The following is an 11,445-nucleotide window of genomic DNA, read 5'->3' as shown; positions in this document are numbered from 1 at the left end:
TGGCAACTTCTTTTTTCTTTTCCCCCGCTGTGTTTGCACATTGCCCTAAGACACAGGAAACCATAGTAAGATGTCCTGCTGGAGGTCCTTTAAGGTGTCCAGTTGTGGGCTTCTGAGTTGAAGAGAGCTGTTGAGGTGCTGGAAGGTGTTTGGAGCAGGGCAGCAAGGCTGGGGAGGGGCCTGGAGCACAGCCCTGTGAGGAGAGGCTGAGGGAGCTGGGAGGGTGCAGCCTGCAGCAGAGGAGGCTCAGGGCAGAGCTCATTGCTGCCTGCAGCTGCCTGCAGGGAGGCTGTAGCCAGGTGGGGTTGGGCTCTGCTGCCAGGCAAGCAGCAAGAGAAGAAGGGGACAGAGTCTGAAGCTGTGGCAGGGCAGGTCTAGGCTGGATGTTGTTAGGAAGTTGCTGGCAGAGAGAGTGATTGGCATTGGAATGGGCTGCCCAGGGAGGTGGTGGAGTGGCCGTGGCTGGAGGTGTTGCAGCCAAGCCTGGCTGGGGCACTTAGTGCCATGGTCTGGTTGGTTGGGCAAGGCTGGGTGCTAGGTTGGGCTGGCTGAGCTTGGAGCTCTCTTCCCACCTGCTTGATTCTATGATGTTGAGGCAGCACGAACCACAGAGCTTTTCACCATGGAAGTTCCAACTGAAACAGGCACAAGTAGATGAAATTTGCCTGTTGAGAAGTGAAGTTCTTTTTGCCGCTACCTCGATGCGTGTGTAGAACTCATGTGCGGCTCTCCTTTAATCTCTGCAGTGGATCAGGCCCCAAGGGACAGTGATTTTAGGGACTGGCAAATGCAGTTCTTGATGTTTTGATGCAGTTATTTGATTGAAAGCAGGTTATGAAGTGCCCTGAGCTGCAGGCGTGGCCGTGTGCAGTCAGTGTGAGCCTGCAGTGCGTTGGCTCGTTGGTCTAGGGGTATGATTCTCGCTTAGGGTGCGAGAGGTCCCGGGTTCAAATCCCGGACGAGCCCTTCTTTTTCTCTCTCTTTCTCATGGCATCAGGCTGAAGGATGTGGTTGACGTGCCTGAAGGCTTGGATGCTGTCCAGGGGAACTTGGACATGGTGAAGTGAGCCTCTGTGAACGCCGGGAGGTTCAACAGGGGGAAGTGCGAAGTGCTGCATGCAGGTTGGGTTAATTCCCAGTATCAATCCAGGCCAGAGGATGGAGGGATGAGGAGCAGCCCTGCAGAGAAGGACTTGGTGATGCTGCTGGGTGAAAAGCTGGACATGGACTGGCAGTGTGTGCTCACAGCCCAGAGCCAGCTGCACAGCTGGCAGTGTGGGGAGCAGGGGAGGGAGGGGAATCTGCTGTTCAGAAACCCCACCTGGAGTGCTAGGGCCAGCTCTGGAGTCCTCAGCACAGGAGAGACACAGGCCTATTGGACTGGGGCCAGAGGAGGCCACAAGCATGATAGCAATGCTGGAGCCTCTCTGCTGTAAGGCCAGGCTGAGAGAGTTGGGGTTGTTCAGCCTGGACAAGAGAAGGCTCCAGGGAGACCTTGCAGCCTGCCTTTACTTGAAAGAGCTACAAGAAAGCTGGGGACAGACCTTTTAGCAGGGCCTGTTGTGACAGGACAAGGGGTCGTAGAACCAGTCAGGGCTGGAAGGGAGCACAAGGAGCAGCCAGTGCCAGTCCCCCTGCCATGCCCAGGGACACCCTACCCTAGAGCAGGCTGCACACAGCCTCACACAGCCTGGCCTCAAACACCTCCAGCCATGGGGCCTCAACCCCCTCCCTGGGCAACCCAGTCCAGCCTCTCACCACTCTCCTGCTCAACAACTTCCTCCTCACCTCCAGCCTCACTCTCCACACCTCCACCTTTGCTCCATTCCTCCCACTCCTGACACTCCCTCACACTCTCAAAAGTCCCTCCCCAGCTTTTCTGGAGCCCCCTTCAGATGCTGGAAGGCCACAAGAAAGTCCCCTGGGCGCCTCCTCTGCTCCAGCCTGCACAGCCCCAACTCTTTCAGGCTGTGCTCACAGCAGAGCTGCTGCAGCCTCTCAGCATCCTCCTGGCCCTGCTCTGGACACACTCCAGCATCTCCACAGCCCTCTTGTCCCAGAGGCTCCAGAGCTGGATGCAGGACTCCAGGTGGGGTCTCAGCAGAGCACAGCAGAGGGGCAGAATCCCCTCCCTGGCCCTGCTGGCCACACTGCTGCTGCTGCAGCCCAGGCTCTGCTTGGCTTTCTGGGCTGCAAGTGCACACTGCTGGCTCCTGCTGAGTTTCTCCTCCAGCAGCACCCCCAAGTCCCTCTCCTCAGGGCTGCAGAGATGGGGCTGAGATGCTCTCACTCCTCCATACAGCAGCTTCCACGAATGCCATACACAGAACATGTTCTGAAGCAGACTGAGCTGAGGAGTGGTTGTGGCAAGCCGTGTCAGCTCATGGTTAAAGGGCAGGAAGGGGGTTCTGTGCCAAGGCTGCCCTGGGCAATTGCTTTGGGTCATCCTACTAACAGAACCAGACCAGGCTCCTTTCTCTGCCTCCCTTCCATTCCTCTCTCCATTTCATCCCCGAAGCTCTTGGGTTTCACCGCTATTAAACCAGCCAGGCTCGGCACAGAACCTGGCCCTGCAGAGCATTTTCGCATGCTCCCCTGCCTTCACTTGGGGCCCCCCAGAAGAGCTGAGGCACCATTCCCTGCGACTAACGCATGCCAGCCTCTCCGAGCTCCGAGGTAAGCCTGCCAACGCAGACCTCTTCCAGCTGCCGACCCTCCTGCAGCACCGGCGTGAGAAGTGCAGTTCTGAGCCGCGCTGCTCGCCCCTGCCGAGGCGCTGGGGCAGGCGGCACGCCTGGGGCTGCCGTCCCTGGCTGCTGGCTGCTTCCCTGGCCGGGCGCCGGAGCCCGAGCCAGCCCCGCGGCGCCCTCTAGTGGGCTGCGGCTGCGCTGCTGGCCGCTGGCAGGCGAGGCCGGAGAGCACTTTCCTGCTTCGTCCTGCTTGCCTGTCACTGGGGCTCAGGGAGCGGTGGGGAAGGGTGCCACATCCAGCTGGCACCAGTGCTGTCACCCAGGGATCAGTGCTGGGCCCAATCTTGTTCAACATCATTACTGATGGTCTGCAGCAGGGCATTGAGTCCAGCAGCAGTGAGTTTGCAGATGGCACCAAGCTAGGAGCAGCTGTGGAGCTGTGGGAGGGTAGCAGAGCCCTGCAGAGGGGCCTGGCCAGGCTGGGTGGGTGAGCAGAGGCCATGGGATGAGACTGAACAAGGCCAATTGCAGGGTTCTGCCCTTTGGCCACAGCAACCCCAAACAGCACTACAGGCTGGGGCCAGAGTGGCTGAGAGCAGCCAGGCAGAGAGGGCCCTGGGGGTGCTGGGAGAGAGGAGCTGAAGCTGAGGCAGCAGTGCCCAGGTGGGCAGCAGAGCCAATGGCATCCTGGGCTGGCTCAGGAGCAGTGTGGGCAGCAGGACAAGGGAGGTTCTTGTGCCCCTGTGCTCAGCACTGCTCAGGCCACCCCTGGAGTGCTGTGTCCAGCTGTGGGCTCCTGAATTGCAGAGAGCTGTTGAGGTGCTGGAAGGTGCCCAGAACCTTGTTGGTTCTGTGATTCTGCTCAGCCTGACTGATAGTGACTTACAGCTGTGTTTATAGCTTAGCCTTTTCCATTTCCTGACTTCCTAAACCTCCAAGGTTCTTTATAACATCCTTTTGGTTTTTTTTGAAGAAATTCCTGATCAAACTGAATCTGTCAATAAACTAAACTAACTTTTGTATATAGTCTGGGGACAGGGTCCCAGGAAAGTAAACCAATTCTATTAAGAGGGATGATTCTCTCTCTCTGCTCTGCTCTGCTGGGACTCCACCTGGAGTACTGCATCCAGCTCTGGAGCCCCTGGGACAAGAGGGCTGTGGAGATGCTGGAGAGTGTCCAGAGCAGGGCCAGGAGGATGCTGAGAGGCTGCAGCAGCTCTGCTGTGAGCACAGCCTGAAAGAGTTGGGGCTGTGCAGGCTGCAGCAGAGGAGGCTCCCAGGGGACCTCATTGTGGCCTGCCAGGATCTGAAGGGGCCACAAAAAAGCTGGGGAGGGACTTTTGAGGGTGTGAGAGAGTGTCAGGAGTGGGGGGAATGGAGCAAAGGTGGAGGTGTGGAGAGTGAGGCTGGAGGGGAGGAGGAAGTTGTTGAGCAGGAGAGTGGTGAGAGGCTGGAGTGGGTTGCCCAGGGAGGTGGTTGAGGCCCCATGGCTGGAGGTGTTTGAGGCCAGGCTGGCTGAGGCTGTGTGCAGCCTGCTCTAGGGTAGGGTGTCCCTGGGCATGGCAGGGGGTTGGCACTGCCTGCTCCTTGTGCTCCCTTCCAGCCCTGCCTGATTCTGCGGTTCTAAGACAATTCCTTAGCCACGTTAATTCCCTGCCTCCAGGACAGGCCAGGCTGGAGCAGGCTTTGAGCCACCTGGTTTGGCTGGAGGTGTCCCTGCCCGTAGCAGGGATTTGGAACCAGATGATCTTTAAAGTCCCTTCCAGCTCCACGCATTCCACTGCTCCGCACCAAGCTCTTGCCAGGCAGGTCCACGCGGGGACGGCTAAAGGCAGCAGCCGTGCCCCAGCTCGGCGGCAGCCGCAGGCAGCGGTGCTCAGCGAGCGCTCCCAGGCGGTGCCGTGCGCGGCGCTGCTCGGTGGCGCTGCGCTCCCGCGGAGAGCCACGCAGCGGGAAAGCAGGTGGCCGTGGGCATCCGAACCGAGTGGCTGCTCAGGAGGAGAGGAAGGTTCTGCTCACGACAGTGTTGATTCCGTCTTTCTGAGAGCCTGAAGAGGTCAGGCGAGGAAAGAGCAGGTTTTGTCTGCGTCTTGTGTGAGCTGGTGCCCGGCGGGGAAGGGCTCTTGATGCCTGGAGAACCAGAAGGTCTCTGGATGCTGGGCTTAGTTCAGAATCCTGCACAGCTTTACTCTTGTAGGTTTGGCATCTTCATCTCCTGGCTGTGAGTACCTGCATGAGCTGGGCTGCTGTCCTGCTGCACCTTGGTGAGCACAGCATGAGATGGGGCATAGAGAGGCAGGGCACAGTGGCGTTGGCAGCGGAGCACAGCTCAGCGGAGCCCTTCCTGCACAGCAGCTCTGCTTTGCTTTGGTGTCTGCAAACTGAGCTTCATCCACAGTTCCACAGTGCTGGATGGTGTGGGATCAGAACTGGCCCTGGGCTGTGGCCAAGGTAGGTCGGAATGGTCTCCAGAGACTGCTCTCAGATCAGCTCCAGCAGAGTCAACAGACCTTTGGTACCATCAGTGCAATATTTATGGCCATTGAAGAAGGGGGTAGGCAGCTCAGGAGGACTGCAGGGATGTGGTGAGATTATGTAGGGAGGAAATTAGAAGGGCCAAAGCCCAGCTAGAACTTTAACCTGGGTACTGCCACACAAGCAAAAAAGGTTTCTGTAAATACATTTGTAACTGAAGGAGGACCAAGGAGGATCATAGAACAGAGTCATTGACTCAGTCAGGGTTGGAAGGGACAAGGAGCAGCCAGTTCCAACCCCCTGCCATGCCCAGGGACACCCTACCCTAGAGCAGGCTGCACACAGCCTCAGCCAGCCTGGCCTCAAACACCTCCAGCCATGGGGCCTCAACCACCTCCCTGGGCAACCCACTCCAGCCTCTCACCACCCTCGTGCTGAAGAGCTTCTTCCTAACACCCAGTCTGAATCTCCCCGTTTCCAGCTTTGCTCCATTCCCCCCAGTCCTGACCCCCCAGGGTCAGTCCTGTCCCTCCCTGACAGCCTAAAGAGTCCCTTATAGTTTCTTCCCCATCCTTAACTGGATGTGGGGGAAAGCACAGTGACAAAGAGAGAAGAGAATGGTGAGGTACTTATTGTCCTCTTGCTTCAGGCTTTGATAGTGAGAGCAGTTGTTCTGGGGGTACCCAGCCCCCTGAACTAGAAGACAGGACCAGGAAGCAGAATGAAGCCCCCCAGAATCCAAAGGGAATGGTTAATGACCTACTGCACCACAGGCACATGCAGGCTATGGAGCCAGGTGGGAGCCACCCAAAGGGACCGAAAGAGCTGGGGGAGTGCTCACCAAGCCCCTTTCCTGGCTGGCTGGGGAGGTTCCTGCTGACTGGAAGTTGGCAAGCACAGGCTGCCAGCCTGACCTTGGTGCTGGGGGAACGTCTGGAGCAGATAATGTTGAGTGCCTGCACATGGCATGGCCAGGACAAGCAGGTGATCACAGGCAGTCAGCATGGGGCTGGGAAGGACAGCTGCTGCCTGGCAGCCTGATCCTCCTGGGACAAGGTGACCTGCTTAGTGCACAGGGGCAAGGCTTAGGTGCTGCTTGCCTGCACTTCAGCAAAGCCTTTGGCACTGTCTCTCCAGCAGCCTCCTGGGATAGGTGGATGCTTCCCTGGGTGCAGAACTGGCTGGCTGGGGACAAAGAGTGGTGGGGAATGGAGGCAACTGCAGTGGGCAGCCAGCCCAAGGCTCAGGTTTGGAGCCAGTTGTGTTTAATGTCTTTATCAATGATTGGGATGAGGAGATCATTACCACTTTTAAATCAGGTCACTTCCAGCCCCTGCTGGACTCAATGATCTCCAGGGGTGACTCCCAGCTCCTGCTGGGCTCAGTGATCTCCAGGGGTCACTTCCAGCCCCTGCTGGACTCAGTGACCTCCAGGGGTGACTCCCAGCCCCTGCTGGACTCAGTGACCTCCAGGGGTGACTCCCAGCCCCTGCTGGACTCAGTGACCTCCAGGGGTGACTCCCAGCCCCTACCATTCTATGGTTCCTGTGCTTTCTCATGAGGAGCAAAGCCTTCTGCTCAGCAGCAGTGTGCTCATGCTCTGGTGGCTGCAGGCTCTGCAGAAAGGTCTTGCATGGTTTGCTTTGGCCTTTTGGAAGCTTCCCAGAGGGGAGGTTGAGTTGTGCTGTCCTCAGCGTGCCCCCTCCTTGCGCAATCTGCAAGCTGAGTGCCTCAGCTGAGCACTAAGTGCTTCAGCAAACATCTTCAGGAGGGATTCTGAGAAGTGTTCTGGAGGCCTGATCCTGCTCAGGTTAAGTCAAACATTGAACTACCTCGATGGCTTCCAAAGATCTAGGGAGGCTACTCACAGCAGAAAAACTCTGCCCAGAGCTCATTTAAATGTTTGTGAAGCTTCAGTGCCAGTCCAAATATTTAATTCAGTGACAGCTTTTGGCTCCCAGTTAAATGCCAGAGGATGCCATTACATAATGCAGCAAGAGGTGTGATGAAACCTGGGCAGGAGCTGCCAGCTGTAGCTTGGGCTGCACCAAGAGAAACATGGGCAGCAGTCAGGAGAGGGGATTCTGCTCTGCTCTGCTCTGCTCCACTGAGAACCCTTCTGAGGGAAGATGCAGCTCCCGAAAGAGACACAGCACTGAGCAGCACTGTGCAGCCTCTGCTGCCCAGCCTTTGAGAACACCTTCACAGAATCATGGAGTCAGTCAGGGTTGGAAGGGACCACAAGGAGCAGCCAGTCCCAACCCAACCCCTGCCATGCCCAGGGACCTGCCCACAGCCTCAGCCAGCCTGGCCTCAAACACCTCCAGCCATGGGGCCTCAACCACCTCCCTGGGCAACCCAGTCCAGCCTCTCACCACTCTCCTGCTCAACAACTTCCTCCTCACCTCCAGCCTCTCTCTCCCCACCTCCACCTTTGCTCCATTCCAAGTACAGCAGCACAATTCAGTGAGCACTGGTTCCAAGGGAGCTGACCTCTCACAAGCATATCCCGAGTGAACTGAGGCTGATTTTCTTAAACAAGCACCTTCAGGTCTCGTGTGCCTGCCAGCTCTGCTGTTGCAGTAAGAGAAACCTGATCCCTGCACTTTGCCTCAGTGAGATGTGGTGGGGAGCCAAGGCAATAGCTTCTGTTTGCTCCTGATGTGAGAAGAGCAGAGGACTGCTGATAAGGAATGCAGCCTCCCACCCCAGGAACACTACAGGTGTTTATGGTGCTTGATTTTTGTGCAAACTTCCCTCTCCTCTGACCTCAGAGCGAGCAGAAGAAAGGAGAGGCAGCCTCAGACATTTCGCACCCTGGGCGCTGGCGTCTTAGCGGCTGCAAATCAAAGGTGCCTGTTACCAAACCCCACGGGTGAGCTGCACAACCAAACCCCACAGTGAGCTGTACAACACCAACTGGCAGTGCCAGAACTGCAGTAGTCAGCTGGAACTGGGGAGGCCTGGCAAGAACTCCCACAGCCAAGCTTAGAATCGTAGGATCAAGCAGGTTGGAAGAGAGCTCCAAGCTCAGCCAGCCCAACCTAGCACCCAGCCCTGCCCAACCAACCAGACCATGGCACTAAGTGCCCCAGCCAGGCTTGGCTGCAACACCTCCAGCCACAGCCACTCCACCACCTCCCTGGGCAGCCCATTCCAATGCCAATCACTCTCTCTGCCAGCAACTTCCTAACAACATCCAGCCTAGACCTGCCCTGCCACAGCTTCAGACTCTGTCCCCTTCTTCTCTTGCTGCTTGCCTGGCAGCAGAGCCCAACCCCACCTGGCTACAGCCTCCCTGCAGGCAGCTGCAGGCAGCAATCAGCTCTGCCCTGAGCCTCCTCTGCTGCAGGCTGCACCCCCCCAGCTCCCTCAGCCTCTCCTCACAGGGCTGTGCTCCTTGCTACCCTTCTCTCAACAAATTCCAGCACCTCAGCATCTCTCTGCAATTCATGAGCCCACAACTGGGCACAGCACTGCAGGGGTGGCCTGAGCAGTGCTGAGCACAGGGGCAGCAGAACCTCCCTTGTCCTGCTGCCCACACTGCTCCTGAGCCAGCCCAGGATGCCATTGGCTCTGCTGCCCACACTGCTCCTGAGCCAGCCCAGGATACCATTGGCTCTGCTGCCCACACTGCTCCTGAGCCAGCCCAGGATGCCATTGGCTCTGCTGCCCACACTGCTCCTGAGCCAGCCCAGGATGCCATTGGCTCTGCTGCCCACACTGCTCCTGAGCCAGCCCAGGATGCCATTGGCTCTGCTGCCCACACTGCTCCTGAGCCAGCCCAGGATGCCATTGGCTCTGCTGCCCACACTGCTCCTGAGCCAGCCCAGGATGCCATTGGCTCTGCTGCCCACACTGCTCCTGAGCCAGCCCAGGATGCCATTGGCTCTGCTGCCCACACTGCTCCTGAGCCAGCCTTCCAGCTGCTTGGGGTCCTCGCTCTGTGCAAAGTTGTTTAGTTTCTGAGAGTTCAGGGGCAGGATTCTGACCCCACAACCCCTTCTCAGTGACGGTGTGGGGTTGCTCCACCGAGCACACGGTATTGGTTTTGCTTGTGTCAGGAAGTCTGGGCCAGCAGAGCTGAGAATGGCAACCTTCAGCTCACACTCCTGTATTGACATCTGAACACAATCAGCTCTGGTTGCCATTGTCCTCCGCTGTGCTCTTCTCAGCGACTGCTTCGACCGCTTCTGATGCTGTTTCTGCACTCTGACCTTTTGTCCTTCTTTCCTCTGTTCTGGAGCTGTGAAACGTTGCCCTTTATCCATAGCCCCAAGCTGTGCTTTCCTGCAGGAGGAGGCTGGAAGGTTCCAGCAGCAATCAGCGTTGTGGTTTGGTTACGGAAGTGAAGAGATAAGCACAGCCTGCGTAAGGTGCAGTGAGTAGAGGGTCAGAGCAACAGTTGGGCTGGTTCTAGCTGGCCTCTGCTTCTCTTCAGATAAGTGTGCAATAGCCTGGCTTCAAGAGCAGAGTAGCAGGACAGAGTGTAGAACTCTGCACTTGTTCAATCTCATCCCATTCAGTCAAGGAGAGGAGCAGTAGGCTGAGACAAGCCATTGCTAAAGCAAAGCAGACTCAGCAGGTGAGGTCAGCTGCAACTAGCTGGTGTTGATTGAGCTGTGACAACTGACATCTCTCCTGTGAGGAAAGGCTGAGAGCCCTGGGGCTGCTTAGTCTGGAGAAGAGAAGGCTGAGAAGGGACTTTATCAATGTCCACAAATATCTGAGGGGTGAGTGTGAAGAGGAAGGTGCCAGGCTCTCTTCAGTGGGGCCCAGGGATAGGACAAGCAAGAGGGGTATGACCTGAACACAGGAGGTTCCGGTGCAACACAAGGAGAGATTTTCTTTCCAGTGAGGGTGGCAGAGCCCTGGAGCAGAGAGTGTCTTTAAGAATGGAGAAATTAGAGCCTCTCTGGGTAACCTGTTCCACTGCTTGACCACCCTCACAGTGAAGTTCCTGTGTCCTCGTGTTTGAATGGAACTCACTGTACTCAAGTTCACGCCCATCCTGCCAACAGGCAGCACCGAGAAGGGTCTGAGACTGCCTTCAGGACAAGAGGAAATGGTCTCAGCTTGCAGCAGGGGAGGGTTGCATTGAATATGAGAAAAAAACTGCCCAGAGAGGTTGTGGAGTCTCCTTCTCTGAAGACTCTCCAAACCCACCTGAATGTTGTTCCTGTGTGGCTTGCCCTGGGTGATCCCACTCTGGCAGCAGGGTTGGACTGGATGATCTCTGGAGGTCTCTTCCAGCTCCTAACATTTTGTGATTCTCTGAGACCATCGCATTTGTGATGTGCTGTTTGTGTAGAAGCAGCAAGAGAGTGACTGCAAGTGAAAAGCATTAGAAAAACCTTGCTGGGAGCAGGGCTTGCTGCTGAAGGTTTGCTCAGCAAACCTGCTGTGAGTGCAGTGCATCACAGAATCACGGAATCAGGCAGGGCTGGAAGGGAGCACAGGGAGCAGCCAGTGCCAACCCCTGCCATGCCCAGGGACACCCTACCCTAGAGCAGGCTGCACACAGCCTCACACAGCCTGGCCTCAAACACCTCCAGCCATGGGGCCTCAACCACCTCCCTGGGCAACCCAGTCCAGCCTCTCACCACTCTCCTGCTCAACAACTTCCTCCTCACCTCCAGCCTCTCTCTCCCCACCTCCACCTTTGCTCCATTCCCCCTACTCCTGCCACAGCCCCAACTCTTTCAGGCTGTGCTCACAGCAGAGCTGCTGCAGCCTCTCAGCATCCTCCTGGCCCTGCTCTGGACACTCTCCAGCATCTCCACAGCCCTCTTGTCCCAGGGGCTCCAGAGCTGGATGCAGGACTCCCAGTGGGGTCTCAGCAGAGCAGAGCAGAGGGGGAGAATCCCCTCCCTGGCCTTGCTGGCCACACTTCTGCTGCTGCAGCCCAGGCTCTGCTTGGCTCCGGGCTCACTCAGAACACATCACAATCTGCTTCATTAAACCATCAGCCACAGGCTGTACATAAACACACCTGGGCTGTTGAGGCCAAAGAACCACACAGATAGTGCAGTCTGGTTCCAAAGGTAATGCTGGGCCTGAACATGCAGTAGAGATAATTTCTAACGGGCAGTAGCAAAACTCTCCAGGAAATGGCAGCTTTACCGTTAGGTAGCAATGGTGCTGCCAAGATCAGGCAGCCATAAAACCATTGCATAAGGACCCAGAGCTGTCATTGGCCAGGCTGCCCCTGGGAGCTCCACTCGCTCCCAGGAGCAGAGTATAAATTCTGATGCTGTGCTTCAGTGCCATCTTTTATAAG

At 57.1% G+C, this 11,445-nt stretch overlaps 1 non-coding gene across 1 annotated transcript; it reads left to right on the top strand.

Annotated features, from left to right (window-relative positions):
• Positions 1-894: 894 nt before the first annotated feature.
• TRNAP-AGG (transfer RNA proline (anticodon AGG)) lies at positions 895-966 on the top strand. Its single transcript has one exon. It is a non-coding gene; the product is annotated as a tRNA-Pro (tRNA).
• The last annotated feature ends 10,479 nt before the right edge of the window (positions 967-11,445 follow it).

Source organism: Pogoniulus pusillus, chromosome 3 (assembly GCF_015220805.1).
Source record: "Pogoniulus pusillus isolate bPogPus1 chromosome 3, bPogPus1.pri, whole genome shotgun sequence".
NCBI lineage: Eukaryota > Metazoa > Chordata > Aves > Piciformes > Lybiidae > Pogoniulus > Pogoniulus pusillus.
Note: the sequence above shows the minus strand (reverse complement) of the source record. Positions and strands in the feature narration are given on the sequence as shown.